Source organism: Notamacropus eugenii, chromosome 5, assembly GCF_028372415.1.
Source record: "Notamacropus eugenii isolate mMacEug1 chromosome 5, mMacEug1.pri_v2, whole genome shotgun sequence".
Classification (NCBI taxonomy): Eukaryota; Metazoa; Chordata; class Mammalia; order Diprotodontia; family Macropodidae; genus Notamacropus; species Notamacropus eugenii.
In genome coordinates, this window is record NC_092876.1 from 440,836,509 (window position 1) to 440,856,536 (window position 20,028).

Consider the following 20,028-nt stretch of genomic DNA (forward strand, 5'->3'; position numbering starts at 1 on the left):
CTACTTGCTAAGAGCCACGCTGATAGCGACTGAGCTAAGATGTGCTAGGAGCTCTGATTTCAAATTCACACTGCTTTTTGGAGGGAAAAATACATAATGAAGTTTTCTTGTTTGCAGGACTTGAATGCAGTAGGGGATTTCTTAAAGTACTTCAAGTTTAACTAATAAGTAACTAAAATATTATAAAGCAAAACGAATGAAAGGAGGAAGATCAGAGGAGACTGTTGGTAGAAATGAAGTTTCTAGACAGTGAAGGGGTTCAGGTCAGACCTCTTGTCATCATTAAAACAAACAATTGAAATCTCTTTGGCTCAGACCTCTGTGAGAGGATGTCTGAGCCAAGGTGGTACATCATGAACTACATAAACAACATGCTGTTTTCTAATTGGTTGGAATTTAGTCATATCACTTTCTTTAAGAACACAAGACAGAACCTAATTAAGCAAATCTGACATAACATTTTAAAATCTGATCATACAGAAAATAAATTATATGGTCACAATTACTTTATAAGAGGATTTATAAGAGGATTCCGTATATAAATAATTGACAGTAAGATACCTTAAAATAATATTTTCCTGAAATACATTTAACATCTATTTAGATTTACAGAAATTCAATCTATACACACCTTTGCAGGTGTTCATCTCTCATAAACTGGAAAATATGGTGATTGGTTGTAGTATTATCCTAAAGACATACAATCAGGACACCACAAAAATTAGCTGTACAGGCTTAGCAAGATTTTGCATTTGCCTTCATGACTCTGATAAGTTGTGCATTTCACCATCTCTACTTCTCGAAACGATGATGAGGACAAGAAAGTGACATAGTTATCTAAAAGAAGTTGAAGAACACTTAGGATTTTATAAGTAATTGTGGAACTAAAAAAAAAAACTCCATCTCAAATTGCCACGTTCTCTACTCCACTTTCTCTCTAATAGTACCTGCTCCCAGAAATATAATGTGTTTAATTTTTTTACATTTTATTTTTTTACATTTTTTAAATTACATTTTAAATTACAAAACCCTTTATATACATCACCTTTTTTTATTCTCACAACAATCCTGTTAAGTAGATAATATTCTCATCTTTCCTTGGTAAAAATGAAAGCTCAAACAAATTGCTAAGAGTGAAGGAAGATCTATTCTATGTCACATCTATTTAAGTACCATATCTGGACTTGGATTTTACTCTTTGGACAGACTCTAATTAGAGTGAAGACTGACCCTAGAGTAACATAAATAACCTGCCTTCCTTTCCAAGAGTCAGACAGCTTTATCATCTTTCTCTGGGATCCAGGATAGCCTAAGGATTTTGTGAGTACCTCTTTTTTCTACTTTTGGCATCTTAAGACAGTTATGTTTTCTTTCCTTTTAGGGTCCAGTGACTAGTACCCCAGTTGAAACGAATCACTTAAAATAAATTAGCTTTACAAAGATATAATTACTTTAAAACAGGAACAAAATATAAACTTTCTTGCCAACTTCTCATGACAAGCTCATTCCTAAACCAACTTGGAGTCTGGGATGAATACTCTCAAAACTTAACTCAGTTCCTTCATAACATTGCTCCCATATGTCCAGAGGCATCAGATTAATTTCATGAGTCTTCATCTTAGCTTCTGCTGGCTTGGGTCTAGAACAGGGGTGGAGAACCTGAAACCTCAAGGCCACGTGTGGCTTTTTGGTCCTCAGGAGCTGGCTTTTGACTGAGTCCCATTTTACATATCAAATCCTTTTATTAAGGAGATTTATTCTGTGAAGTTTAGATTTAGTCAAAGGGCAGTATTTGAGGACTTAGAGGGCTACATGTGGTCTTGAGGCCACAGGTTACCCACCCTTGAGATAGAAGATCATTCCAAAGGTCATAGATTGTTCCTTGGATGCTTTGCTACTCTGCTGAATGAAAAAACATCTGGAGTTCTAAGACACTAGCACTTCTAGTGTCCTAGAAGTGCTTCTAGACATTTTAAATTTTGAAACAGTCAGAAGTTCCATTCCCTTCACCAATACAGAGAGGGGGGTAGAGAGATAGGTGATAGATAGATAGATAGATAGATAGATAGATAGATAGATAGATAGATAGATAGATTGATAGATAGATCAAAATGGCAGCTGAGGACCAAGATACATCTCACTAGGCCATGTGGCCTCAGACAAGAGAAAGTCCTGAGGTTTCTTCCATTACAGCATGAACTCTCACTGGATACAAGATCCACCAAGAGCACATCAGGCAAGGATGAAATAACTGAGGGTGATAAGTTTTTTTAAATGCCTCCAAAGTCTATCAAAGAGTGTCCTCTTCACCACATGTTCCACAATTTCTCCAAGATACTTTTAATCTACATTATCACAATTCTCCCAGAAATAGGCTTCCAGAATCTCCAAATGAAGAGATACTATCTGAGACACTCTGTCCATGTGCAAGAGCTCCATTACATTAGATTTTGTCTAGCATTAATCAATCAATCAATAAACATTTATTAAGTACCTAATATATGACAAGCAATGTGCTAAGTACTGGGAATATAAAAGGATACAAAGGATGGTCCTTGCCCTCAATAAGCTTACATACTAATGGAGGAGATGATATGCAAAAATAAATGCATACAAAACAAACTATATGCAGGATAAATAAGAAATAATTAGCAGTAGGAAGGCACTAGAAATAAGATGAGTAAGGAAAACCTTCTGGTAAAAGATATAATTTTGGTTGAAACTTAAAAGAAGATAGGGAGCTCTATAGATAGAGTTGAGTAAGGAGATCCTTCCAGCCTTGGGAAAAAGTCAGGGGAAATGACAAAACAAAGAGATGAAGTGTCTTGTTTGTGGACCAGCCAGGAGGCTGGTGTCCCTGAGTTGAAGAATACTTCTTGAGAAGTAAGGTATAAGAAGACTGGAAAGCTAGGAGGGGCAAGGTTATGAAGAACTTTGAATGCCAAACAGAAGATTTTGTATTTGATACTGGTGTCAACAGGGAGTTACTGGAGTTTAAGTTGAGGGTCATGTGATCAGATCTATTTTTTCAGAAAAACACTGAAGTGGCTAAATGGATGATGCTTTGGTGTGGGTTTGAGATAGGTGGTCTCATCAGCAGGTTACTTCAATAATGCAAATGTGAGATAATGAGGATCTGCTCTACAGTAGTAGCAAAGTCAGAAGAGAGAAGAGGCCATATTCAAAAGATGTTGCAAAGGAGAAATTGACAGACTCTGGCAAGAGATTGTATATGGGAGATGAAAGATAGGGAGGAGCCCTGGATGACTTCTAGGTGCACACATGAGGAAATGGGAGGATGGTGTTACCAACTACAAGTAACAGGGAAGGTATTTTAAGGGGAAAGACTGTGAATTCCATTTGAGACATTGAGTTTAAAGTGCCTGCTGGATAATTGAAGGGCATTTGTGAGATTGGATGTTAACAGAGAGATTGAGGCAGGATAGATAGATGTGAGAATCATAAGCAAAGAGAAGGAAATTGAATACAAAAGTGAAATATTTTCTTAAGTGAATGAATCTGCCCAGAAGAAATCTCAGTATTTAGGACCCATATTACCATGATAAAAAAAAAAAAATCAAGTTGGTCCAACTTTAATTACTCCAATTCTTATTGCTGAAATACTATCTTTAAAGACATGATGGCTAATACTCCCATTGTATAAAGTACACAGCAGAAAATGGAACAATAAGCAATACAGGAATTTTCTTTCTCTTTCCTGAAAAAAGTAGAAACATCCAAACCATCTCTCATAAGCAGAATTATATTATACCAAGGTAGATATTCATCAGGCTACATTTTGTATTTCAGCAGCAACAACCATGAGAGGAAGAGAAATTGCAAGTCTTTTATACAAGACGATGCATATCTTCAAAATCACTTGGACTCTTTACTAAAGCTTTCAAAGTTAATATTCATAACAATAGCATAAAAAATATGAACTAATACAGCTTGGCACTAGAGACAAACTGATTCCACAGCTACACTGATGATGCTGATGCATATTATCTTTTTTATTTATAGAAAATTATGTGAACATAGCATTATGAGTCACCTTCACACTTTCCTGTTATCCTTTCTTCTCAACTCAGCCCACATCTATACGACATTGCATGCAAAATAACATGCCAGTAGGATCTCTAGTTATTTCAGTAGTGAACCTATCTTTTTTTAGGAAGGGAGGGAAAACAGAAATGAGGGAGTGAAGGGAAGCTTGAAGGATTAAGTTTGCTTTTGTTCAAACTGGAATGAGTTGTTAAGTGTCTTTGGAATCAGTTATCCAGTGCTAAAAAATAAATAACGGCTTTATTTTTATTAGTAGGTAAAATTAATGACATGGTAAAACCTGGTCTCCCAGAGAATATTTCTGCTTTATATGCCCACAGAATTCCAATTGATAAAGTATGCATATGTGTATTTATTTTGCCTGAACCTGTGCTTTCATTGGGTATAGATTCCTACCAGTGACCAAATTCCACCAAAGTAGGTCAACAACTATTTGAAAGTATAGTTATTTAGAGATTTGTCTGGAACACTAAGAGATTAGTTGATTGTCACTTCAAACTAGGGATTCCTAACTCCCAGGCCTGCTCCCAGCAGTTTAATTAATATGGCTGCACAAATTATATATAAAATACATGTGTGTATATATATATATATATATACACATATGTATTTATACACATTCATACATACACATATGTATGCATGTGTATGTGTACACACACATGCATATATATGTGTGTGTATATATATATATGTGTGTGTGTGTATATATATGCGTGTGTATATATATATATATGTGTGTATGTATGTATATATATATATATATATATAAATACCCCTCCCGAGCTCTTGTCCTTGATCAACTATCTCTTGGCCATTTGAATTTGTATATACTGTAGGCATCTCAACTTTTCTAAAACATTGGAGCTCATTTTTTTCTCTCTCTCCATGGTCCACAAACAATCTAAACTTTCCTATTACTACCTAAAGTCCATTTGCTCCTTTCACCATACAGATTTTCAATTTCAACCTCATCTTTGGCTCTCTTATTCAACTCTTCATATCCAATCAGTTATCAAATCTTCTCATTTCTTCCACTAAAGCATCTCTTACATCCTACATTTCCTATAACATCATTTATACTTCTTTCTGTCAATCACACAGTCAAAATTCTAGTTCAGGCCCACATCACAACTTGCCTGGATTATTACAACCACCTTGTATTTATTCTTCATGCTTCAAGTACTGTCTATGCCCCTCCATTTGTCCACTCTTAACACCTTGCTCCAATGCAATATTCCATATACTTGCCAACGTGATTTTCCTAAAACATATGTCTATCTCACCCCATGTCATCAATAAACTCCACTGACTCCCAATTACACTTAGCATCAAACATGAATTTTTGTTTTTGGCATTTAAAGGTCTCTGCAACTTGATTTTTTTGTCTTTTTATTGTTTTAATGAATTAATTCTCTCCCTATACTCGACAATCCGACCATGCTGACCAATTTGCTGTCCTCTCACAGAACACTGCAAGTCACATCTTCATCCTTTTGCATTGGCTGTTCCCTGCACCTTTGATGTGCTCCCTCATTACCTCCAACCCTTAGAATTCTAGACTTCCTTTAAGACTCAGCTAAACCACCACTTCCTGCAGGAGTTCTTTCCCAGTATGATAAATTGCTAGAGCCTCTTTTCTAAGGATGCCTTCTATCCTATCTCCATTAAATTTGTATGCACCAATTGATGTAGATCTACTATATATGCCATTAGAATGTATGATTCTAGAGAGCTGAGGCTCTTCTTTCTTTTTTTTTTTTTTTTTAATGTACCTTTGGCACTTAAAATAGTGGCTAAAAGAGAGCTGGTGTTTATTAAATGCTTGTGGAATATTGAGTTGTTTCATCCTCACTTGGCAATGTTAGGAATGAAAAAGGAACAGAGCAGCCTTTATAGAGGGAATTCTTCACTGCTGACTCCCTGTATCAGTGAAATCACAAATTCATGTAAATATATACATACGTACATATAACTTGCACAGTCACAAATCTACTAAATATCTGAGCCTGGATTTGAACTCAGGTCTTCCTGACTCTAGACTCAGGACTCTATCCACATTTGAAAAGGTTTCCTAGGGTATCCATTAAAGCAATGTCCTGGGAATTCTTCCCTCCTTTCATGATCAGTCACCAAAGCTCAACCTAGCCACTCAAGAAAGATGGTTCCAGAAAGGAAGGTAGAGTTCACTAGTATGGGACTCTTAAACATGCAAAAGAATGCGCAATAGCATTCTCTCACAGTTGTTCAGCCAAAATATTCCATCTTTCATTCTTTACGTCTGAATGAATGTAGATAACATTCAAATAGGTGGTCAGGACTTTGGGAACACCACATGTGTGAAAGACCCTAAGAAAGAAGAGAAGTGGCAGTAAAAGCAAAATAACAGGGACTACCACTCTTTGCAGAGAGTATACTTAGGAAACCCTAGAGAATCAATTACAATTTAGTTGAAATAATTAACAACTTTAGCAAAATTGCAGGGTATTAAAAATCCCACAAAACATATCAGTATTTCTGTGTATTACCAACAAAGCCCAAGAGGATGAAATAAAAACAGAAATTCCATTTGAAATAACTGCAGACAATGTAAAATATTTGTAACTCTACCTGCCAAGACAAATGCATGGACCATATGAAAACAATTACAAAATAGTTTTCACACAGATAAAGACATATTTAAATTGGAGAAATAGACTGCTTTTTGAGAAGGTTGCCATTATAATAAAATAGAAAATTCTACCCAAATTAATTTAGCTGAATGACATATCAATCAAACAATTATTTTATGGATCTAGGAAAATAATAAGAAAATTTATCTGGAAGAACAAAAGATATCAAAAGAATGAATGAAAAATGTGAAGGAAGATGGCATAGCAATATCATATTTCAAACTATATTGTAAAATGGCAATTATCAAAACAATATGGCATTGGCTAAGAAATATAGTGGTAGATTAGTTGAAGTGATAAGGCATAGAATACATAGCAGTAAATGTTACTATTAATCCAGTGTTTGATAAACCCAAAGATTCAAGCTTTGAGGCAACCACTCACCATTTGAAAAAAAATGCTTGGAAAACTGGAAAGCAATTTTACAGAAATGTGGCATGTACTAACATTTTAGACCATATATCAAGAATGTCAAAATGGGTACATGATTTCATAAACATATTGGGTGCTACAATAAATAAATTAGAGGACACTGGAAAAGTTTACTTTTCAGATGTAAGAATAATGGAAGAGTTAAGGACAAAATAAAATAAAATGTGGAGATCATGGGTAAAATGGATAATTTTGGTCACGTGAAAATAATAAAAAATTAAATTAATTAAACAACTAAACCATTGTTGTGTATGAACAATACCAATGTAACCAAAAGTGGAAGGAAAGTGAGAGATTGTGGGCAATTTTTTACATCTGATAGAGTCTACATATATGTATGTATGTATATATGTATGTATGTATGTATGTATCTGAGTAAAATTTATAAAATCAGGAGCAATTTCCCAAATGATAAGTGGTCAAAGGATATGACCAAGCAATTTTCAGAAGATGAAATCAAAGCTATCAGTTAAAATAAGCTCAGAATCATTACTGACTAGAGAAATTCAAACTAAAACAACTGAGGTACTGCCTCATAACTATCAGATGGGTCAGTGTGACAGAAAAGAAAAATGATAAATGCTGAAGGTGGTATGGAAAAAATAGGTCCACTATTGTGTAGGTCCATTGTTGGTGGAATTGGTCCAACTATTCTGAAGAATGATTTGGAACTATCCTCAGTGGACTATAAAACTGTGCATACTCTTTGACCTAGTAATACCACTACTAGGTCTATCTCCCAAAGAGAGAGAAAAATGGAAAAGAACCTATATGTACAAAAATATTTATAACAGCTCCTTTTTTGGGAAGCAAAAAAATAGAAATTGAGGGGATGCCTATCAATTGGAGAATTGCTAAGTTTGCTGTGGTACTTGACTGTTATGCAATACTCTTGTGCTATAAGAAATGGAACACAGGATGGTTTCATAAAAACCTGGAGAGCATTACAAGAATTGATGTAAAGCAAAGTGAGCAAAAATGGATCATTGTTCAAAGTAATAGCAATATTGTAACATCGATCAACTGTAAAAAATAAAAATAAAAACCTTAACTACACTGATCAAGACAGTGATCAAAGACAATTTCAAAGGAGACTTAACAAAAAATATCATCTGCTTCCAGAGAGAGAACTGATGAACTCTGAGTATATATTAAAGTAATTTTTTATTTATACTTTCTTGATTTTCATTTTTTTGCAACATGGCTAATATGGAAAAATGTTTTTCATGACTTCAGATTTATAATTGATACCATATTGCTTGCTTTATTAATGGGTAAAGGGGAAGCAGAAGGGAGAGAATTTGAACTTCAAAATTTTAAAAATAAAATGAAAAATGAAGAAAGAAAAAAGGAAAGAAAGAAGGAAGGAAGGAAGTATCAAGAAAGAAAATGAGGAAGGAATAAAGGAAAAGGAAAAGAAGAAAGAAAATGAAAGATAGAAAGGAAGAAAAATTAAGAATAGCAAGGTCTGGAAGATGTTTGTACTTGCATTATTTCCTATCTTCAATGTAAATTTCCCTTTTTAAAAATGAATTTATTTTAAGAAGGTAAATAGAACTGGGTCAGTCACTTATACTTAACAACTGGTGGTAATTTGAGGTGACAGAAATGGAGAAGAGATATCTCAAAATTCAGGGTACCCCTAGAGCCCTGAGGTGAAAATATAGCTGGTCTTGCTATGGTTAAATGAGACCAATGTATAGTCACTACAGAAATACTTGTAAAAAAAAGGACATCAAAAAAAAATCATCACAGTGCTTGATCATTTGACTAAAAAGGTGATAAAAAAGTGCAAATGAAAGAATATTTGAAGAAAAGATTCTTCTCAATGAATCAGAGCAAAATGGCATGAAAATCTGTTATGAAAAATGAAAGTATTAGAGTGAATTTTACAAGTCACTTGAAATGAAAAGGAACCAACTTGAAAAAGATTAAAAAAATACCAGAAAAAAGTTTTTTAAAATGTACATGAAAAATATGAAAGAAGTAAAGACAGATTGTGGGATTTGGCTACCCAATAATCAATTCAATCAATAGATTAGACAATGCTTTGTAAAAGATGAGGAGACTATACTAATAGATTATCTGAGAGTCAGTCTCATACATATCATCTTCCCCTATGAGATTGTGTTTGTTGAGAACAAATATTTTCACACTTCCCTTTTTGTCCTAGAACAAAATACAGTGTTTTTGTATGTAGCAAAATCTTAGTTTTTCTTTCAGTCATGTATTCATCCTTTCACTCATTTATTAATCAAAAGAAAAAATGACAGGATTAGAATAAAAAGATGAAATGATAAGAAAATAATTAAATTATTTTCAAAGGTTGAAAGAGCTTTAACAAAACAAGAATAATGAGCATAAATATAAGATCTGTAAAGATAAATTATCATATAATTTCAAGAAAATCAACATTAAAAACACCCTGGAATTTCATACTTCAAGATATTTTGTGGGGGGAAACGTCAGACATTTTAGAAACAGATGGCAGAATACGAATTGAGAGAATCCACATAACACCATCAGAAAACTCTAGTTTAACTCAAGGAAATCATAGTCAAATGTCAGAAAGAGTCAGATGTAACTGAAAAACAACTGAAGAGTATTTACATACCTGGTACATCAGTCTCTCTATGCTTTCAGAATTACATCCTGATCAACTAGCATTTATTTCGTGTGTATTTACTTGATCCAGTCCAGCTGTTTTTGTTTGTTTTGTTTTGCATTTATTTTCTTTTGTGGCATTTATATTCCCTCTATAAATATCTCAGGAAATTTAATGTCATAGCTACAACCCTTTCACTATCCTTATTAGAAATAAAAAAACAACATTGAGATGATTTTTTTTTTCAAATCTTACCCATTTGTCTTCCTATCACACTTCTCATTCTTACCTTTGATTAAACCTTCAGTGATTTTTCTCAAGTAAATCTTACTGCATTTTCATCAAAGGTTTTCATTTTCCCTCCATTTCTTCTGTTCTCTTTGATTATACTGCACATTTTGATCTGTCATACTTCTTTATAAGATTTTATAACCTAATTCTGTTCTACAAACTAGTCATCTTTAGTAGCTCTCTCTCTCCCTCCCTCCCTCCCTCTCTCTCTCTCTCTCTCCCTCCCTCCCTCCCTCCCTCCCTCTCCCTCCCTCCCTCTCCCTCCCTCCCTCCCTCCCTCTCCCTCCCTCCCTCCCTCCCTCCCTCCCTCCCTCTCTCTCTCTCTCTCTCTCTCTCTCTCTCTCTCTCTCTCTCTCTCTCTCACACACACACACACAAAATAAGGATAATATTTCTGTGTGTGCGTGTGTGTGCTCTTTTCGTCTCATACCTGTGACAATCAGTTTGCATTACTGAAAATTTTAGAAGCAAATATAATAGTCCAGGAACACATCATTTGATTTGTCCATTCAAAAAATTTATTACAACAGCTTCATTAGCCGTTGTCGATAAATATTTATTAAATGCCTACTCTACGTCAAGTACTGTACTAAGTAACTAGAGGAACAAAGAAAGGAAAAAGAGCTTTAACTTCAAAATCTAAATGGCAGGGCACAAACAAATAGCTGTGTTTAAGTTGTTTTAAATAAATGCCATAACATTTTCCCCAAAGTATAATTCTTGTTAGTTTTTACCCATCGCGTTACTAACTCTGACAAGTAAGTGGTGTGACTATGTACACAAACAATTGATACAAAGTTAACACCCAGTCTACAATAAGTCTTTTTCCAGTCTATTATAATGTAGTCCATTTTCATCCTTTGAATTGTTATTTCGTCCTTGACACAGTGTCCTTATTAGTTTATGGTGGTTGTTTTTTATTTAAAATAATTATTGATGATGATATAAAGTCATTACATAACTGAAAGATGTGGCTACTGTATTAACCATGTAGAGTTTAGATACACACACACACATATATATATATAGATATATGTTTTATAAATATATATATTTATGATGTACATGGAATTTTATTTTGAAATTACCTTATGGAATTTATATATGTACATATATACTATGTGTATGTATATCCTTATGAAACAGGTCAATACATTTCATAAAGCTAAATTTTAATTTCCAAGGTAACTGCTTTTTAAACTTGCATATAGACAGACTGCTAATTAAATACCAGAAAAAAATTCACTTGTTTGCTGTGACTATATTATATCTAAGATTTCTTATAATTCATACATAAAGAATGATTACCTTTTTGAAAGTAACTGCTTAAAATTATTTCAGGGAAGGAGAAGTTCTTCATAATATATGGACGGACATCACTAGTAAACAGGATCAGAATTGGCCTGAAAGAAGATAAAGCTATAGGTTTATTGGAGGAATCAGATGGTATCACCTAAAGCATACTTGGAGGGAATATAATTCCTTTGGGCATGATAAATGCATTACTTGCTATTCACAATGTACTTCACCAATCCTAATGAATCACAACTTGGTAATCTCTTTAAAATTGGCTCACTGCCAACAAGGTTCTTATATTTTCTGGTAATAGTTTCTGTTCATGTTATTTAAGAATGAGTGATCTATGATGAAGACGATATTACCAATTACAGAACATTTTAAGCAGACTGAAGCTCAGGTCTCTGTCTTGAAAAGCCAATTATTTCATCTTAAGCAATTAAGAAAATAACAGGTGGGAAATGGGAAGAGAGAAGGGAGAGAGAGAGAGAGAGAGAGAGAGAGAGAGAGAGAGAGAGAGAGAGAGACAGAGACAGAGACAGAGACAGAGACACAGAGAGACAGAGACACAGAGAGACAGAGAGAGAGAGAAAGACAGAGAGACACAGATAGAGACAGAGAGAAAGAGAGAAAGAGAGAGACAGAGAGAGACAGAGAGAGAGAGACAGAGACAGAGAGAGAGACAGAGACAGAGAGAGCAACTAAGGATAAGGTTACTCTGAGATCATTATTATTTTTTTCAAAGAATGATATTTTCCATTTTACTTTATCTCTTCTGTATTTTCTGTAGTAAAGGGCAGCACTTCAAAGACATCAATGTCCTCTGTAGGTTGACGTAGCATTTGTGTTAGTGGACTTCAGACATTCTGATAACTCAGAAGTTTTGAAATTCTTTTCTTTTCCAAGAATGCTCTGATATGAGGCAGGCAAGTGGCCCTGGATTTGACAAAGATAACAGTCATATCAGTCAGCTGAGTATGGATGGTATTTCAAACTTTTCCCAGAGTTCATGTCTTTCCATTTCCATCCTACTATTTCACAGATCAAATTTAAACATTTTGCTCTGACCTTCAAAGGTTTATTCTACTCAACCTCACACTAGAGCATCTCTTTTTCCTCCTGACATTCATGCAACTGTCCTCTTTGCTCTTTTTCAAATAAGCTACGAAGAAGAAAGTGAGTTCAAGGATATTCAGACCAATGCATTAATAGAATTAAAAGTTTTTTCCTCACACAATTATACTAGAATGTATGCTGCATTTAAAATATTAAGAAAAGTTAGTGCAGCAACACTTGAACAGGTTATGGGTAGGTAAATATACATATCATATCAGTATAATAGGAATGGAAATAAACATCCATATGGAACTATGAATGTACACACATATATACATATAGAGTCATATAAGTTACTTAAATATGTAACTCTCTCTCTCTATATATATATACACACATTTATTTATATATCTTTATCTCCATTTTTCCTTATAGCTCTCTTTTCTGTCTGATTTGTTAGCTATCTATATACATGTCACAAAATGGAAAAGGTAGCACTGATCTGTGAAGTATTTATTAATAATTCCAGACTTTGCTTTTTTGAAAAATAGGAAATGCAATTAGCATAAGAAGTCGGATTTAGAAATTAATAGTTTGACCTGTCCAAGTAAAGGTTGAGATAGATTCAGAATTATGCAATAGTTGTCACTGAACTTTCCAACAGTTTGCTTGAAGCTTAGATTATTGACAATTTCTGACTTACTGCTTGTAAATTACTTTTTCCATTTATATTTTAGGCAATCTAAAAAATTTATTTTTGCAAATTGCCAAAAGCAGTTTTAAAATTTTTCTTTTTATTCATTTGAGCAATAATTCCCCTCCATAATTTATACTCAATGAATGGGTAGATATTATTATGGTAAAATCTTATCAATTTGACATTAGTTCATTTAAAATTGTTTTCCATGAGCACAGCTGAAGGCACAACTGGTTACAAATGAAAATTTCAATCAGTCTGATTATTGGGCATCCCATAAACATCCAGATAAAGGTAATTTGACTCAAGTGAACTGCTTTGGAAACTGTCAGGCAAATCAGTTGCATTATGTTGTCACAAGGTAAAGAATTACCATGTCTTTGCATCGCCAGATGTGAAATGGAAATTTGGAAATATTTGGCTAATTTAATCAGAAAAGAAAGCTAAGCCATATTAATCTGGTATTCTATAAACCATCGTTTGGGTTACATGTCCCCAGATTCATAGTTAACTTGGTCAAATTAAGTCCACAAACTCCATGTAATTACTTTTCTTTCTTCATAGTTTGAGAGGATTGATGCAAACACAAGAAATAGAAAAACATTCTGGTGGAGTTGTAATCCTGACTTGTTAATGGCAATGGAGGACAGAGGGCACTTGTGTATAGGAGGGAGTGGGTGGAGGGAGGAAAAGGCATGCATATTCAAGGAAAAATAAATATGAGGACTTCTTAATTGCTATATTTATGTGGCTCTTAGCCATCCGCATTTCATGATAATATTTTACTGAATGTGAAACATAAGACAAGGATCAAGATTATTCACATCTTTTATGAAAATCACTTGCAACATTGACACTATTAGAAATAACTGGAATAAGAAAAAATCTTCAGCTCTTTCTGAATATATTTGATTTCTTTCATCTCAAAAACGTATTTCTTTATACTGAAACACATTAAATCCTCAAAAAATGTTTTCAGATTAAGAAATCCACAAATACGGGAAAAACTGAGAATTTTCAAACAAACATCTGCTAAAAAAGTTAAAGAATTTTTTTACATAGTATTTGTTAGCAGGAAATCTTAAATTTGTAATAGTTTAGAAAATCTCTAACTTGTTGAAAATCCACGCAAAGCTATTAACTTCAAGAAATTTAAAGATTACCCTTTAGCAAGTTTTCTATTGTTTTTCCCTACACATCCTTTCTATTGATAAAATATATAAGAACTATTTCATGAAGATTTAATAGGAATGAATCTTTAACTGTGACATTCCTATTTGAGATAATAATAGTAACTAATGATGTTATAATTCTTTAATGTTCACCAAGTCTGTATTCAGGACATTTTGGAACACCTATATTCATAATCTCACCTGAATCTGAAAACTACGAACACTAATTCCTGTTAGAAAAAGACGGAAAGTGACATTCCTACTTAAATGATCTGCCATCCTACATAGAGATGAGAAAACTGAGCAAAAGACATTAAATATTCTTCCCATGGACATGAAATTTTACTATCAAAGGGAGGATTTGAACAGCGATGTTCTTGTCTACTCCCAGTCCAGATAATAGTCATTGTGACATATTCCCTCTCAATATAGGATTATTCTTTAAAAGAAATTTCTTCTGTCTCTTGCTCTGTACCATTCCTCATATCGTGAACATTGGAGTTTTGGAAATTAGAGATTCAGGCCTAAACTGAGGGGATAAGAGATGAAAGGAACTGAAGGGAAATTCTTCATTATTATATAATGTGTCTATCTATTAAAATGTCACTTTAAAGCAGCAGACATATATATGTGAGTATGTGAGCATGTTTCTGTTGTGTTTAAATGTATTTGTCATACTTAAGTAAGATAATATTGCTCAATAGGACAAAAGTGTTTTACTCAAAAATTCCCAAATCAAAATGGGTGCATTTTTTTTCTTTCCTGTACCTGTTTTTATCTCCTCCCTGTTCCTCTTCTTAACTTGGTTAAGTAGTTAAAGAGACAATATTTAAAAGTCATTTTTTAAATATTCTGTTCTTAGTTCATTTAAAAAAAAAAAAAAACAGGAACTGGGTGGTTTTCAATGTGCCTAACTAGTTGATATCTTCCTTGATTCTCAGACCAGAAAGTCTCTTTCATAGTTTCCTGGGGGGGGGGGGGGGGGGGGGGGGCAGGGGGGGATACTTTTACAATAGCCCCAGGAAATGTTCATTATTGTTACTGATTTTTACTGTTTTCATTTTAAGAGCTTGAAATAAACCTTCTTCTGAGAGAATATAGCACTCCCATTTTGAAAACTGTTCTTCTTCTCCAGCATTCTGCTTACAACAATCACCTTTTAAATTTTATTTTATACCAGAAGATCTACATCTTTTTCAAGGGGCATCTAAGTTGTACCTGTTAGCCTGTCCACAGGTGTAAGATGCAACAACCTAACTCTTTAAGGAAGGTCTTGATGACAGACAGCTTTGCATTTAGTTAGGTAACTTAATTGTGTGTGGCTCAAGGCCTGAACTTGCTGACATACTATGTGATCACATAGATTATACAAACCTTCATGGCTCTGGAGAGTTTTTAATCAATAAGTTGTGAAAAAAAAAAGAGGCAAGGGGGGAGGTGGCTGATATGATTTGGTAGAGCAAAGACTCAACCTCAAGTTCATATAAATTTAAAGATGAGTGAACTTAGATGGGAAAACACATTTTTATTTCAGTACAATTGCTTCCTTTGTACTCCTATGTATTTATTTCATGCATTTTAAAACAGTATTCTGAGAAGGAGTACATAGGTTTTACCAGTTTGCTAAAGGGGACTATGACAAAGAAAAAAAGATAAGAACCCCTGAGTCAGGAAAATTTACTCCTTGGGACCTCCTTATCTTAATATAGTCACAATCTGGATCAGAAAACAATTCGATGCAAAACTCTACTTTCATATGCACAGTTTTCTTCACAGTAATATTTAACAAAAAGTGAGAATGCAGCTTGAGTTACTTGAATCTGAATGTTTTTATTTAAAAAATTTATTGAACATATATATTTTATTAAAATATACTCTGCTTAAGCTGTAGATTTTTTTAACCTACATTACCACATGACAACATTTATTAAACTTTTGTCATGTGCCTAGTTCTGTATAACATACCATGGAAGCTAAAATCTGACCTCATTCATTGACTAGTTTTGTGAGCCTGGGTAAGCCACTCTGTGCCTCAGTTTCTATCTAGGTAAAATGGGGAAAATAATGGCATATGATGAAAAAACTGAGAAGATATTTGCAAAGTGTTTTTCACACCTTAAAGTTCTATATAAATGCTAGCTGTTATCAAGTATAGATCATGAAACCTGTCTTCTGAAATCGCACATACTAGTTGGGAAGATGAGATTAACATGTTGAAAAAAATAGTGACTAATATCACATAGTTGATGAAGAAGTTTTACCCCAAAGATTAGCAGGGTTGAAGAAGTAAAGTGTGGGGGAAACATCAAGGTCATTAATATCTTCCTGACTTTTGATAGCACTGGGGAGACATGGGAATGAATACCGAGAAAATTGAACCCCTCAAATAGAAAGATGTATTAGGTATGAAAAGCTATATAGAATTGCTAAGGATGACTTGAGCAAAAGAAATGACATGGTATGAGAGACATATCATCAGAAAAGGAAGTCATAGTGAGAGTGAGAAGTGGATGAATAGTTTAAATACTGAATTATTAACAACAACATTTTAAAAGATCTGAAGGGTCTTCAGAGCACTGGGTAGAACACCACAGAGGATTTTTGGTAGTGCATGGGTAAGGGCCAGCGTGGTACAATGGGAGAGAAGGTACAGTCTCTGTGTTCCAGTTTTGTCATGTGATAATTATTACCTATGTGACAGGCAATTCACTAAACATCTCTGGCACTGAGTTTCTTCATTTATAAATGGAAGCAGTTGGGCTGGGTGGTCTCTGAGTTTCTTTGAGATTCTAGACCTATAATACTAATAAGTAGATGACACTATTACTTAAAGATAGGTCTTGGAATCAAGAATACATAAGTGTAAATCTTTTTTCACACACTCACTAGTTGGGTCATCCTGGAAACATTCCTTAACTTCTCTATACTTCAGATTCCTCATCTGTAAAATGATGAGCAGAATAGCACCTGTCTCACAGCATTGTTGTGTGGATCAAAGGATCAAGTGAGTTGACTTACGTAAAAAAACTCTAAAAACCTTAAGATATGACAGAGATTTGGCCTTAAGATATGACCTTTTTTGTTGATGAATCATTTTTCAGTCATGTTCAACTCTTTGAGATATCATTATTATTCTCATCATTATTTATTACATAAAAAGTTAAAAGAATGAGAAGGGGCAAATGGACCAATCGGAGGGAGGACAACTTGATGAAATCTTGATTCCATCGGAATAAGGAGTAGCTTCTTACAACCAAGTGAGTCTAGTTAATTTGATTACTGATAGATACATACAATGATATAGAAGTTCTAGTCTTGTGTCTGATACACGCAAGTCAGGATGGTGTGTTTCTCTGAAATAGGGGAAGGTTGGTTTACTAGAGAAATCTCTAAATTCTCTTGGAAATTTAACTTCTATGAATCAATATTTTATAGTTATTAATTTCTCCAAAAATTATATTCATAAAATATACAAAATATTTGTTCTTAAAGAACTTTGAAAAAGTATGTAGTGTTATAATGGTGTTTGTAAAAACCTCTCACATCTCCCTTTTCCTTTTCAACCTCAGCCTCAACCTTTTCAACCACAATGTAATTAAAGATGAACTTGTTTCAAAGAATAGTATTTATACATGATAACATAAAGGAAAATTGAGGAATATGTTAATTTTATCAAAGGTAAACAACTGTGATATCAATTTAATTACAAACTTTATTAAGCCCTGTGAATTTCTGGTGAATTATGGATTTTGGCCCACTGAGTTCTTGAGACCACCCTAATGTGAGAAATAGTTTTTCTTTCTCCTTTTTTTTTTGGGAGGGGGTGTGTGGACTTGGGTTGAATTTTTATTTCTTTTTATTTTTAAGATTTATTTGTTTCTAGTTTTCGACATACATTTACACAAGATTTTGAGTTCCAATTTTCTCCCCATCTCTCCCTTCCTCCCATCCAAAACACCATGCATTCTGGTGACCCCTTCCCCCAATCTGTCCTCCCTTCTATCACATCCCTTCCTTCCCTTATCCTTATCTTCTCTCTTTTCTTCTAGGGCAAGATAGATTTCTATACCCCATTATCTGTATTCCTTATTACCCAGTTGAATGTAAAAATAATTCTCAACATTCATTTCTAAAACTTTGATTTCCAACTTCTCTCCCTTCCTCCCTCCTCACCCATCCCACTGAGAAGGCAATATTGAATAAGCTATGTATGTGTAGTTTTGCTAAAGACTTTCATAATAGTCATGTTGTGAACTACTAACTAAATTTCCCTCCATCTTATCCTGCCTCCATTTATTCTATTCTCTCTTTTAACCTTGTCCCTCCCCCAAAAGTGTTTACTTCTAATTATTCCCTTCTTGCATTTGTCCTCCCTTCTATTATCCCTTTCATACAACTAGTCCCCTTCTCTCCTATTTTCCTGTAGTGTAAGGTAGATTTTCATATCAAATTGCATGTGCATGTTGTTCTCTCCTTAAGCCAAATGTGATGAGAATAAGTTTCACTTTTGCTTCTCACCTCCCCCCTTTTCCCCTCCATTGAAAAAGCTTTTTTTGCCTCTTTTCTGAGAGAGAAATTTGCCCCATTCCATTTCTCCCTTTCTCCTCCCAATATCTTCCTCTCACCCCTTAAATTTTTTATATATGATCCCTCCCTATTCAACTCATCCTGTGCCCTCTTTCTATGTGTGTGTGTGTGTGTGTGTGTGTGTATGAATGTGCATATGTGTGCAATCTCTCCATCTACCCAAATACTGAGAAAAGTTTCAATAGTTACAAATATTATCTTTTCATGTAGGAATGTAAACAGGGGAGGAACAAGTTGGCAGAGTAGAAGGAAGGACCTTAAAAGCTCTCCCCCAACAGCCCATAAAATATCTGTAAAAAAATGACTCTAAATAAATTCTAGAGAAGCAGAAACCACAAAGTCACAGAATGAAAGAGAATTCCTGACCAAAACAGCCTGGAAGGCTGACAGCAAAGGCTATTTCACTGACTCAGAGTAGAGCATAGCCCAGCCTTGACTGTGTGGCATCACAGGGACAGAACTGGAGTAGGCTCCAGATTGAAGAACTATGTGTAGCAGCTACATTTTCCAGATTACTCAACCCACAAATGCCAAAGACAGCTTCAAAGTTCAGTGAGAAAACTCACCTAGGTGAGAAGAGAGCAGAGTCCTGCCCTAGGCCCAGTCCCAAGTGGCCCCAGGCAGTGGCAGTGGCCATTTTTGGAGCCCTCAGCCTAAAGACTCTGAGGGAATTGAACTGGTGATCTAGATCTCAGCGCTGAATGGTGTTCCTGGGGTAAGGAGGATCACTGGTTGGTGGAGCTGATTGTGCCTGTGAAAAGGGAATTCTAGACACAGATCTTGGGCAGAAATCTTGGGTTGCTTACAGACCAGAGCACAGACCAGGAGAGGAGTAAACATCTCTCCCTTGATTGTGCCACCTTGGAGGAACTGAGAACTTACAGGTCCCTAGAGTATATCCTCCTCTTGACGAAGGTCTAAAAGGTTAACTAACTGGCTGGGGAAAATGCCCAAAAAAGGGGAAAAATAATCCTATAGAAGGTTATTTTCTTGGTGAACAGATATTTTCTTCCATTCTTTCAGATGAAGAAGAACAATGCATAGCATCAGAAGAAGACATAAAAATCAAGATCTTTACATCCAAAACCTCCAAAATAAATATATAATGGTTTCAGGCCATGGAAGAGCTCAAAAACAATTTTGAAAATCAAGTAA